This window comes from Chenopodium quinoa, unplaced genomic scaffold (genome assembly GCF_001683475.1).
Source record: "Chenopodium quinoa cultivar QQ74 unplaced genomic scaffold, ASM168347v1, whole genome shotgun sequence".
Classification (NCBI taxonomy): Eukaryota; Viridiplantae; Streptophyta; class Magnoliopsida; order Caryophyllales; family Amaranthaceae; genus Chenopodium; species Chenopodium quinoa.
Genome location: NW_018745448.1, coordinates 9,125,778 through 9,138,779, shown reverse-complemented (window position 1 = coordinate 9,138,779; position 13,002 = coordinate 9,125,778).

Genomic DNA, 13,002 nt, shown 5'->3' with positions numbered 1-13,002 from the left:
TTTTAATACTAATTTTTTTTAAGTACATTTATATATATATATATATATATATATATATATTTATGTAATAAATTTTTTTAAATAAAATAACGAGACAAATCACATTAGAAAGTTATCAACAACAAAAGATAAAAAATTATAGAAAAACTTACTAATCAACCACCGTGCAAAGCATGGGCCCTAATCTAATTCTTTTTTTTTTTTTTTTTTTTTTTTTTTTTTTTTTGAGGAAAACTAATCTAATTGTTAAACTAAAAGAAAATGAAGGTGTTATTATTATCATATGGAGTAATAATTATTAAAACTACTATTAGTCTACTACTCTGTAGATAATTTAATGCAAATATAAATACATCTAATTTTCTGATACTCATTTATAATGAAAATTTACTAAAATCTCTGTTTCTCATTTATGTCGTAGAACTAATCGTAAAGTACAGTTGTTATTTGTTGCAATCAATAAATACACAAAGATTACATCGAAGCAATCTTGTCAATGTCCAGTGTCCTGTCCCTTATTATGATCGAAAGGCAAGATTTGATGGCAACATGCATGTTTCTTTGAGATATAAACATTGAGGAAGTAAACATTTTCCCTAGATGTACTCCGTAAGAGATTTTTTAAAAAGTAAACCTGTCCTACTCACACTTCTTTTTACCTCGTGAAGGCATATACAAGTACTGTACTACGTAGTATATTTCTTCCATTTCTTTTTTACTTTACACAGTTTTACTACTTCCTCCGTTATTTTTTTATTGCAATATGAGGGATTTTGCGCTTGTTAGAGCAATTTTAATGGCAAGCTAATTTCAGCTTGTCATGCCACATAAGATTGCAAATATATTATTCCTGCTAGCTAATTCATATCACAATGGTTAGGCTAATTAATATTTAGATTTTTCAGCTTTATTTTTTAAATAATTAGTATTTTGTTAGAGACAATTAATTTCTAAGCTAATTAGCTTAGCTAAGCCAATTTGCTTGACATTAGCTTGACCAAGCTAATTATTAAATATACTCCAATGGTTGGGCTATTAGCTTGAAATTATTAAAATTGCAAGCTAGTCCTTGAAAGCAACTATTGGAGTTGCTCTTAATACATTACTTTAGCTGTTAATATCTTCTATTATACTTTTGTAAAAAATATAAAAAGATATTTGAAAAGAAAATTTCGAGACGAATCTAACCAGATCTCTCATGACTATATTTTTTCCTAATGGATGAATCTAACCAGATCTCTCATGACTATATTTTTTTTCCTAATGGTGCAATAAAATAAAAACGGAGGAAGTATTATATACTACTGTTTTTCCGATTTTTTTAGTTGCAACTTTAGAATATTTTATATCTCACAAATAATACCTAAAGTTACAACTTAAAAAATGGGAGGTAGTGTTATTTAATTTCCACATGTATCTTTGATTTTTTTTTTTTTTTTTTTTTTTTTTTTTTTTTTTTTTACAATTTAAATTATTTTCATTACTTTGTCTATTTATCCTTTTAACGGTTCAACCCTCTGTCAGGATTGTGTCATGTGGTGAGTTGCATACAGCAGAAATGCAGAATACATAGTTATATCAAGACAACTTTTCATCATTTATAGGATAATATTTTGACTACTTACAGCCAGAAAAACTACTCTTTATTTCCAGCAAAAAAAGGGAAAATCACTCTTTATTTAATAATGTTTTTCTTATATTATTTGACTTTTTCAGCATGTCAAATGAGCATGTTTTTCATACATAGCTATCCATTTATACTTTCACTCAAATCAAATACGTCGTAGTACGAAGTATACATATTGGAACAAACATGTAGACATTTGAGTACACATAATTGTTTCACAACTAGCTGTGGCAATAAGGGATGGATAATGTGATCACAGAGAGAATATCAGAAATTAGTAAGGTGTTGAACATGTAATTCGTGCTATTCCATTTCTCATTGCAACAATTTTACTTTTAATAGTAGAAAAATGATAAATATAACTCTTATCAGAAATTTAAGGGATACATATATTATACTACATCCGCTCCTAAAAGTTCGACTCACTTACTATTGATGCGGTCAAAATAAAATAATTTTGGCCACATTTTATGATTTATACAATCAAAATGATTTAACAAGTTTGATCTAATGAGATTCCCCTTATGATAAAATTTTACTTATACATACTCGAAATTATTAATGGTCAAAGATGCTCGTTGGAGACTGTACAAATGCAAAATGAGTCGAAGTTTCAGAAATAAAGGGAGTATATATTATTCTTATGTACCGTAACCACGTTAGTTACTCGCAATAATGTTTTCAAAACATTATTATATTAATTTTTTTAAAAAATCATAATTAAAGATATTAATATTTTTTGACAGGAATTAAAGATATTAATCATTAAAGTATAGGGTTCATAAATATATCTAGACAAAAAAAAAAAAAATACAGAGTACAATTATTTCGAAAAGTAGAATTACTTTAAAACTTTTTCTAAAAAAATTCAAACTACGAGTACAAATATGAGTAATTGTCTAATTGATAGCTAAAAGACAAAATAATTAACGTTCTACCCCCTTTTTTTTAAAGAATTGTTGTTCTACTTAAATGCAGTGGAATGTAGGATGGAATCATAAAGGCATAAATCGAAAATTATAAAGTTGAATAACCAAAATGAAAGGACGGTAGTTTGCCACAACTCAAAATAGAAACGTAGGAGTACGACGTAATGTATGCTAGTAGCACAATACATGAAATGAAAGAACCAAGGTTTGCCACAACTCTCAATTGAAGTCCATTCTCTCATATGTATTTATCTCAAAAATTTCAACAGCGATTAAGTAGGGTATGCGTAATTGCGAATGACATCTTTGTGCAGTTGTTATTTTTTTGTGGCGCCATATTGCCGCGGCTTGTGGGTCGGTTATTTATGCAGTAGGCAACTAGGCGCAACATTAGTCTTTTATGGAGTTTATTTATTATTATTTTTTATGTGTTTATTCATTCATTTCATTGTTCACATTGGAAGAAAAATGAGTGTTTTTTTTCTTTTTTTTTAAGGAAATTATTAATTTTTAACAGCACAACAAACACAAAAAATGCTTTTAATTAATACTACTAAAAACAAAACATTTACTTTAACACCACAAAAAAAAAAAGGGTTTTACTACCACTTTATTGATTCCATCTAAAAATCTGTTAAGTGGGGTCCATGAGTTGTTTAAAAAAAAAGTGGGGTCCATATGTCATTATATTATTGGTTAAAAAAAAAATAAAAAACCCTAAAACTAACTTAGCCACCCTACACCACCGTACCACTAGCACCCCTTTCCCACAGTACATGCGCAGTCGCTGCACCCTCTCCCTAGTCCCGACCACCGGAATCCATCCCCTCACTTTCCCCCAACCCTAAGTCAATTCCCCACCCAAAACAGCAAAAAAAAATCGTACACAGGCAGAAATCGGCCTGTTTAGGGTCAAAATGTATCACTCAACCCCAAAATTGGCCGATGTCGACCGCTGGTGGCTATTTTTTATATGGTTATTTTTGAGGAAGGATGATTATTTTTGGTGGGTAAAGAGGTGGTGGGCGAATAAGGGCCAGGGAAAAGGGAAGTTGGTGGGTTTCGGAGGTTGAGGGTAAGGGACGGGGGTACGCCGGAGGTAGGTTATTAGGTGCGGCGGGTGCACGTGTAATGTAGTAAAATTAAAGGGTGCTGGTGATGATGGTAATCAAACTAATTGATGGCATACATACTTAATTAAAAATATAATATACATAATTAATGTTGGTAAAAAAAATTAATGTTGGTAATCAAACTAACATACATACTTATTTAAAAAAAAAATTAAAATACATTATAAAAACTTAATATAAATAAATCTAAAGTAACATAAATACCAACAGTAAACTAACATGCATGCCTAAATGAAAAGAAAAATAGCTAATAACCTTTGAATGTGATTTTTGGTTATCAAACTAAGGGCATATTCACTTTAACTCCAATTATTTCAGTTCAGCTCCAATCAGTTCAGTTCAATTCAGTTCAACTCCAATTATTTTAGTTTAGTTCAGTTCAGCTCCTAATTTCCTTCTCTCATAAATATTCATTTCAGCTTAGTTTATTTTAGTTCAGTTTAGTACAGTTCAGTTCAGCTCCAATCAGTTCAGTTCAGTTCAGCTCAATTCAGTAAATGATAATAGACCCTAATTAAATCTAAAAGACCTACAAATAATTAAGTTAAAAAACTTAATTAAAAAAGCTAGGGTTCGTTTGTAATTAAATAATTAGAATTTAATTTTAAAAAAACAATGAAGGAATCACACTAACCGAAGGTTGATGGTGGCCTAGTTTGAAATGATGGCGCCGGTGCGGTGGTGGATACAGTGGAAGGAGTAAGTAAGGACATGTTCTCTTCAACTAATTTCAAATACTTATTTCAGATTTTTGTTCAGATTAGATTTATTCACATCAGATCAGAACTATTCAAACTAGATCAGATTAATTCAGGTCAGATCAGTTCAGTATACATACTTTATATATTATTATTATTATTATTATTATTATTATTATTATTATTATTATTATCATCATCATCATCATCATCATCATCATCATCATCATCATTATTATTATATCTCAAAAACAAAAGTCATACAACCTACAATAATAAATTAGTGGGAAGCCGAGATACAATATGGGCCCCCACTTTCCCACTCCTCTAGCTATAGCAAAGCCTACCCTAGTAAATATATGAGCTGTAGCACATGCTCCAATGTCTTGCGTCGTCGAGAACCTCGAACAACCTCCTCTCTAATTCCCCAAGCGAAGAAAAGGAGAAGGGAAGAAACCATATCCAATTTCCTGACAACGAGCTTCATACATAGGCCGCTTCCGATGAGCTGCATCAGACACAACCCGTTCAGGAATAAAGTTAGATAGCCCTGACTGTGTCAAAGGAGAAGATCATGTCAAATCTACACAGACATCGCGACCACGATTCTAGGAATAAAGTAACACATCTGCAGGTCTGAGGGCCTCGTCGTTTCCTCCAGACAACCCAGTGTCAACCTCTTTCCTTGCTGAAATCCTTAAACGATAGCAAACATCAACTAGGGCATCTGATGTGTCCATTTTATGTAGTGTTTTACCCCCGTTCCTTGGTCGTTATTAGTAGTGTTTTTGGCTCCTTCGGGCCACTTTTATTACTAATTTGTGTGTTCTAGGGTTTTCGTAGTTTTAGTTGTATTTTACAGGAAATTGCACTCTTGGAGCATTTTTCCGGGCTTTATTGGATCGACTACGGAAGCTAGAAGGACACGACCACTTTTAGAGCCCAAGATCGGTGAGAGCCGGTGATTAAGGGCTCGGTAATTGGGATCACGAGGCATTTGGACCATGTATTCGAGACCCGGGAGGAAATATGGATTGAGCCGAGAAATCTAGCCCAATCGAAGTCCAAGCCTCGAAGAAGAAGACCGGGCCCGATCGGGTGAGCGTAGGCTCTATCGGGCGCGACACATCAGTATAGGCGTTGTGAAAAAGGCGGGCCCGATCGGGCGGCCCTTCGCCCGATCGAGCGCGTGTTTTCTTAGTAGATGATTAACATAGTTTTAATTTGTTTTAGCGTAGGATTTTTGTACGGAATATAAATACTCCTCCGTAATACGTTTTTTATCATCTCTCTTCTTCCCTTATCTCCTCTCTCTTAGACTTTCTCTCTCTACTTAGTTTTCTCTCTCTTAAACTCTCTCTAAACCTTTGTTCTTAATTCTTTCTTTTAATTCCAGATTTATTTTGGTAACGATTTCTCTTCCCTTAATCTTAGTTATTTATTTTATTCCTTTGATCATGAGTTATTTTATTATTTTGATTAGTTTAGTTTTTAATATGTGTGAGTAGTTTAATTTCTAGGGTTTAAGGGGATCTAATAAATAATATGAAGGGGTAAATTATTGTTGTTAATTATCAATGCTAGATTAATTTCCTATTGATTGATTTAATGCTCTGTGACTAGATTAGGCCTATCTTTTATGCATGAGTTTGACAATATTGATTCAAAAATCGAGAGATGAGAATTAATGTTTAGGTCTAGTTTCAATAGGCAAGTTAATTTATAAATGGTTAAGTCAAGATTCGAGAGATGAGATTTAATACCGGTAAATTAATTGTGTGATTGTAGTAAGTAGCGAGAGCCCTTTACAATCTGGTTAATTGATGCTTTGATGATTGACTATTATTGATTATTAGTATTGCATGATGATTTCTTATTGGATTGTTTTAATGTTTTACAATTGCGGCTTGTAAAAGTATAGCAATATTAAATTGATGAATCGAGCAGATGTTAATTTGATATTAAAGGCTATTTTCAATGAGGACTTAGATCTAGTAAATTGCGAGAGCCTGTTAAATCTATGTTGATTAATAAATTGCGAGAGCCTGTTAATCATGTTATTTATGCAATGTCAATGATTGATTACTATGTTTTATCCTGGAGTATTATTTATTGGTGAACCTATACCCTAGATCCCTTTATATATTGTTTTCTCCCTACTCTTATTCTTTGTAGTTTAGTCTCATACTTAATTATAAATATTGGTTACTTAAATAATTTAGATTATAATAATTAATTGGAAGTAAAAAGACTTGTTTCCCTGTGGAGATCGACCCTACTTCCCTATCTACCTTAGTTAGTTATTTAGGTATTTATTTTTGGGATTTGTTAAACATCGCCCACAAATTACTACATAAAGCCCACTAAATTCACTTGGTTTGACAATATTGCCCTTAACCTAAAAAAAAAACACTCACACCCTCATCACTCAAACTCTCATCGCTCATCTTCTTTGAACCTCTCTAAAAAAAAAAAAATTTCAAACAACGGCAATGTCGAGGCGGCAAGGCAAGGAATTGGCGGCGGCGGCGGAGGGAAGGAGGTCCCAAGGAGGCAAGGTACAATTTGGTAAAAAAAAAAAAGGAAAAACCGCCGTGACGGAGGCGGGGCGCGCTGGCTGGATGCCCAGCAAGCGGTGGTGGCGCCAGCTGCAGACGCCGCCACCAGTAGGCTGGCGCCAGCTGCAGACGCCGCCACCAGTAGGCTGGCGCCTGGGCTGGACGCCATAGCCACGGTTGTGGCGTTTATTCAAGGCGCCGCAGCCGTGGCCTTGGCGTCCAGCCCAGGCGCCAGCCCACTGGTGGCGGCGTCTGCAGCTGGCGCCACCACTGCTGGCTGGGCGTCCAGCCAAGGCGCCCCCCCCCCCTTTTTTTTTTTTTTTTTTTTGAAATAAAATATTGTTTTTATTTTTTTTTTTAATTTTTTTTTTGTGTAATATATTTTTGAAATGTTTTTATATTTTGTTGTTTATTTTTATAAATTTTTTCAATTTTTTCATATTTTTTCTATGTTTATATTTTGTTTACAATTATTTGTATGGTTTTAGTTTATTTGATTTGGGAGTGGTAGCTATTTTTCATATAAATTTTTGTATGTTTATATATTTTAAAATTCTGTGTATAATTTACTGGGTCGTCATGGTGTGGGGAAGAATGTAGAGCTTCTTAGTAGAAGCTATTCAGTGGAGAGGTCGGGGCATAGACATGTCAGATCCCGTGGTATTTCGGCCTCAGCTCGTAGAGAACGGATCCACCGTCGGGATGAGGATGACGATGACGATGATGATGCTGAGGAGGGTGACCAGGAGGAGGAGCAGGAGGAGGGCGCAGATGAGGATGAGGATGTGGACGATGGCAGTGGGCCGTATGATGATTACGGTCCATTCAGTCAGAGGGTTGATGACATGTACGAGACACATATGGTGGAGGTGCGTAAGGGTAGGGGTGGTAGGTTTGTTAGTAGATCTGGCACATCATCTGCGTCCACTGTATCTGGGGCAAGCAGGAAACGGTCGAGGGCCGGTAATGATTCTTGGGTTGTTAGGAGTGAGGTGCCCGGTGGGCCTGTTGACGGGAGTTTGATTCCCAGCTTTCTAGGACACATAGCTGCCCGTATTTGGGAGGACCAGGAGAGGCCTTCAGTTACGGGGTTGTTGAAATGTCATACCCGGGAAAAGACTTGTAGCTTTTTGCGTACATGGGCTGAGGCTTGGCCGGCGGAGAGCGAGATGTTCGAGCGACTGGAGGGCACTGGGGTGAATCACATTCCTGCCACTATGCACGATAAGATTGACAGTACGCTGATCACGGCTTTCATTGAGCGATGGCAGCCGGATACAAACTCTTTCCACCTTCCGTTCGGTGAGATGACGATCATGTTACATGACGTCGAGGCCATTCTGGGGATTCGTGTTGAGGGTAAACGACTTTGTGCTGTGGCTGATGCGGATCAGGCAGATTTGCTGGCGGAGTTGTTAGCGGTGGACAGGGCTGCACTGTACACCGAGGCGCTAGGTGTTTGGGAACACGGAGGTGTGAAGATCGCATCCGTGTTGCAGCGGTGTTTGTACCCCAGTGCACGTAGGACGCACGACGCACAGCTGAGTGCTTATGTTTTTCTACTCCTCGGATGTACCTTGTTTCCGGATAAGAGCGGCGGAAACAAGCTCAGGCCACGCGACATAGTGGAGGCGTGTGACCCCGACAGTGTAGGCCAGTTTTCCTGGGGATCGGCTACGTTGGCGTATTTGTATCGCCAACTAGGATTTGCGAGTCGGGCTGACGCGGCAGGTATCACTGGGTGTCTGACTCTATTGCAGACCTGGATATACGAGTACTTTCCTGCATTGCGACCACATCGTGACCCAGTTCCTATTGATGAGGGGATGTCGCGTGCTTGTGCGTGGAGTCCGCGCTCGGAGAAGAAGTCCGTTGACCGCCTCCGATCGATACGGTTATTGCTGGACAGGCTGTCCCCCTTAGAGGTAACGTTTATAAATTGTTTCTACATTTTATTATTTGTACATATTATATTCATGTTATTAACTTTTATATGTTGTTATTGTACAGGTGAACTGGATGCCTTTCGGCCCGAACCCTAGTGTTAGGGTACCCAGGACCCTGTACACGGGACTCATTCAGTATCGTGAGATCGTCGAGGCGTACATGCCCCAGCGTTGTCTTCGCCAGCTTGGATTTGTCCAAGTTGTCCCTCCTCCCCCGGCATGCCCGATGAAGGCGGTCCGACCTGCATCGTCGAGGGACTACGTCGTGCAATGGCCGGATATCATGACCGGGACGTGGGACCAGTTTCCGATGGTGGCCCGCTTATGGAATGCGGAGTTGCAGCGGCCGCCCTCTGGGGTTACTCCCATGTGTGACCATTACTACATGGAATGGTTCAACCGGTATTCGCACCCGAGGTTGATCGCAGATCTCGACCACAGCGATGATGATTATGTGCCACCGCCTACTGCCATGGAAGCGGTATGTCTTATATTATATTTATCGTTGTCTCTTAATTAAGTTTTATATGTTGTTATTGTATTTCATCTTCTGTTTTTTGTTGTATGCAGTGGATGGGAAAGATAATGCCAACCCTCTACGCTCGCTGTGCGAATGTTGTACCACCGAGGTATAATCGGTGGCACTGGAAAATCGGTTGACATGTCTAGTCGGATGAAATGTCTGTATGACGACCCAAGAAACGCAATAGCTAGCTCTCTGACCGGTGTGGTGACAGTCTCACGCGACCGCCAAGGGAGAACCGTGGTACAAGGATAATAAGCTTGACTATGCACTCCCAGGCCGAAATGCATGACTGCACATTTGTAAATGTTTGCAACGGCAAACAGATCTAGGGGCGCGTCAAAATAATGATTTTGGCCGCAAGGTCCACCTCCCCACCGGATACGCCGCAGAGCGCCATCCAAGTCATCCTGGTACACATGACGATACACATTTTGGTTAGAGGCAATTTCGCTGTACATCAACTGACGCACCAAACATTAGTTGTCTTCGCCCATTTGAAAAACATCAGCCACGACCCGGAATCCGCAGTTACCATCTCCGATTACATCATTCCACCCTTCCAAGTACGACATGATGATCGCAGGTATCCTTTCCTTGTACGGAAACTGATCAACATCGTTTCTTCCTATTCACCATATAATTATAGACAGTTAAGAAGCCAGGAGTAACACTTTAAAACTATGTGCAATAAAAACAACCAAAACGTACCAGTTCTCAGGGGCATATTCACAGACGATGAAGATTGACTACGACTAGATGACGATGTCCGACCACGAGAACGACCACGACCAAGACCACGGATATACTCAAACGCACTCCTGTGCCGCCGTTGTCGACCTCGAGGATGGTCAACTCCTTCGGGTTCCTCATAATATAAGGTAGACGGGTGGAACATGTCATGAAGTACATGAGTAGCGTCACGAATAATAGAAGGATGGCTGGAGGACACTCGGTCGTACATCGAACGAAACTGCTCCAACTCCTCCTGTTCACGGTCGGCCGTTTGAGTGTCTGCATGCTCACCAATAACAAGCGTCCTCCAGAATGAATGGACCTGATCAACATGTAACGACGCCCTTTCTTCTGTAATAACGCGGTGAATGGTGCATGCGCAAGGTAATCCATGAGTTACTGAAATAGCACACCCACACCGAGCATACACTTCGTCAGCCAAGTCCCTCACCCTGTTCAGCTCAGTGAGAATCAACCCCAAGCAGTAGTGCGACACACGACCATGGAGAATCTTAAATATAAAATGGCTATACATCGTACCATGTCGTCGTCTGGAGTCCTCTAGAGAGTTCCTGATGTCGTTCTTCTGAGTTTCAATTGACTTGTTAAGTCTTTCGAACAGTGTATCCAAAGCAGCGGTCGATGAATCAATCCAGTCCTTGGTAGCTCTATGAGCGCTCTCAACTCTACATGTTGTAGTGTTCCCAAAATGAAGTACCTGGTTTGTCCAATATTTGACAAACTTTTCCCTGTGAGGGACCCATTGCTGCATCACATAGTCCACCAGTGCCGGACACCACTGGTACGAATCCCTGAAGTTAGCCAATGCTCGCTCATACGCTTCCTCTGTGGTAGCTTGTAGGATTTTCCGCCACTTACCATTCACCAATCTCTCTGCCATTTCCAAATTCTTCTTGAAAAGGTTGTAGGCTTTCACTTTCACGCAGTTGTTGATGTGCCATGTGCACAATAAGTGGTTCGATTCGGGAAACAGCTCTGCTATGGGGGCAAAGAGACCTCCCTCACAGTCGCTGACGATGGCTGCTGGATGAACATTAGGCCCGATGTAGTTTCTCAGCTTCTCCAACACCCAATAATAACTTGGAGCCGTCTCATCCTTGATGATTGCATGACCAATCAGAAAGTTCTGGTTCGTTGGAGTCATCCCCATGTTCTCAACCAGTAGGAACTTGTACTTGTTTGTCTTGTACGTTGAGTCGATCAAAATCACAAATGGCCAAGACTTGATCATATCAGCACAATCAGGATGCACAAGGAAAAGATGAGTCACCTCCGCTGTATCTTCATCAGAATCAAACCAGAACAGGTAACCACGTGATTGTGCCTGGTGTAGCAGCTGTTGTATAGGGTTCCTTCCCTCTGACCGTTCAAACCTGAGTTGCTGTCTGACGTTGTAGATGTGTCTTCGGTTTGGATGGTCTTCTGGAAATTTCTCTAACACATATGCTAATATTTTAGCAGGCTTGACTTGAGCATCACTCATTTCTTTCACAACTAGTTTCGTAGCAGGACTTAAGCCGCTCAGTTGTCGATGACCCTCTTCATATACTATCATCTCATGGTTGTGATACCCCCATTTAGAGTAACCAATCACTTCCCAACCGTCACGAATCCGTAGTTGTCGAACCTTTACTCTGAACTCACACCCACAACCTTTCCGCTTTGTATCAAACCGAGTGGATGTACGAAAATCTCTTTCTTCTCTTTTGCGATAACGGTTACATCTCAAAATACGATCCATTCTACCATCCCGTTGAGATTTATGAGTTACTACTACCAAGCAAAATCCAGCTGCAATTGCAACCTGTTTTGCCCAATCAATCGCCTGTTGAGCTTCTTCGAATGGACCATCATGTCCAAATATCCCACTGTAATCATTTCCGTCTCCACCATATTCCTGCATCAATTATATATTACAATAAATACATTTAACGGATAATACATTTAATTTCTATATTTACACAGAATTAACACAAAAAAAAAGCATAATTATAAATAATCAAACTTAATTTTTATAAAAACCCAATTCGAATTTTCAAACTAAATTTAAAAATATACCATTTCGAATTTTCAAACTTAATTTTAAAAAAACCCATTTTGAATTTTTTTAAAAAATCATTTTCGATTTTTTTTAAAAAAAAAAAATTAAAGAAAAAACAACAACAAAATCAAAAAAGAAAAAAAAAATTAATTTATAAGGGTGGCGTATGCCAGGGCTGCCACAGCCACTGGACTGGCGCCTGGCAGGGCCGCCTCAGCCAGTAGAGTGGCGCCTGGCCAGGACGCCAGTCTGGTGGTCTGGGCTGGAGGCCACTCTGGTGGTTCTGGCGTCTGGCTTGGACGTCCAGGCTACGGTTTGGGCGTCCATCTAGGGCGCCGGAGCCACTCCGACGGTAAACCGTGAATTTTAACGGTGACTTACCTCGTTTTCCGTCGACGACGACGTACCTACGGCGTCCCCCGCATCTCCGGCCTGCCCTCCGGTCTCCCCCAGCGAGCCAGTACGGCTCCACATTTTTTAAACCGAGATTCTTTCAATTTTAGAAAATGGGCATAATGGTCACACCAAATCATATTTGTGGGCTTTATATGGTAATTTGCGAGCGATGTTTAGCGTTTCACTTATTTTTGATTAGGGGATACGACTTTACCCAGTCAAAATTTGGCGCCGTTGCCGGGGAAACGGTTTTATTTTTATTTCTGATTGTTTTTGTAGTCTAGATTATTTCCCTTTTTGTCTTAGAGAGCGTTAGTTCTCTGAGACAAATCTCATATTTGCTTCTAGTTTTTGTTTATGCCCAGGTGTTCCAGATCAGGTTATATCCCATTCGA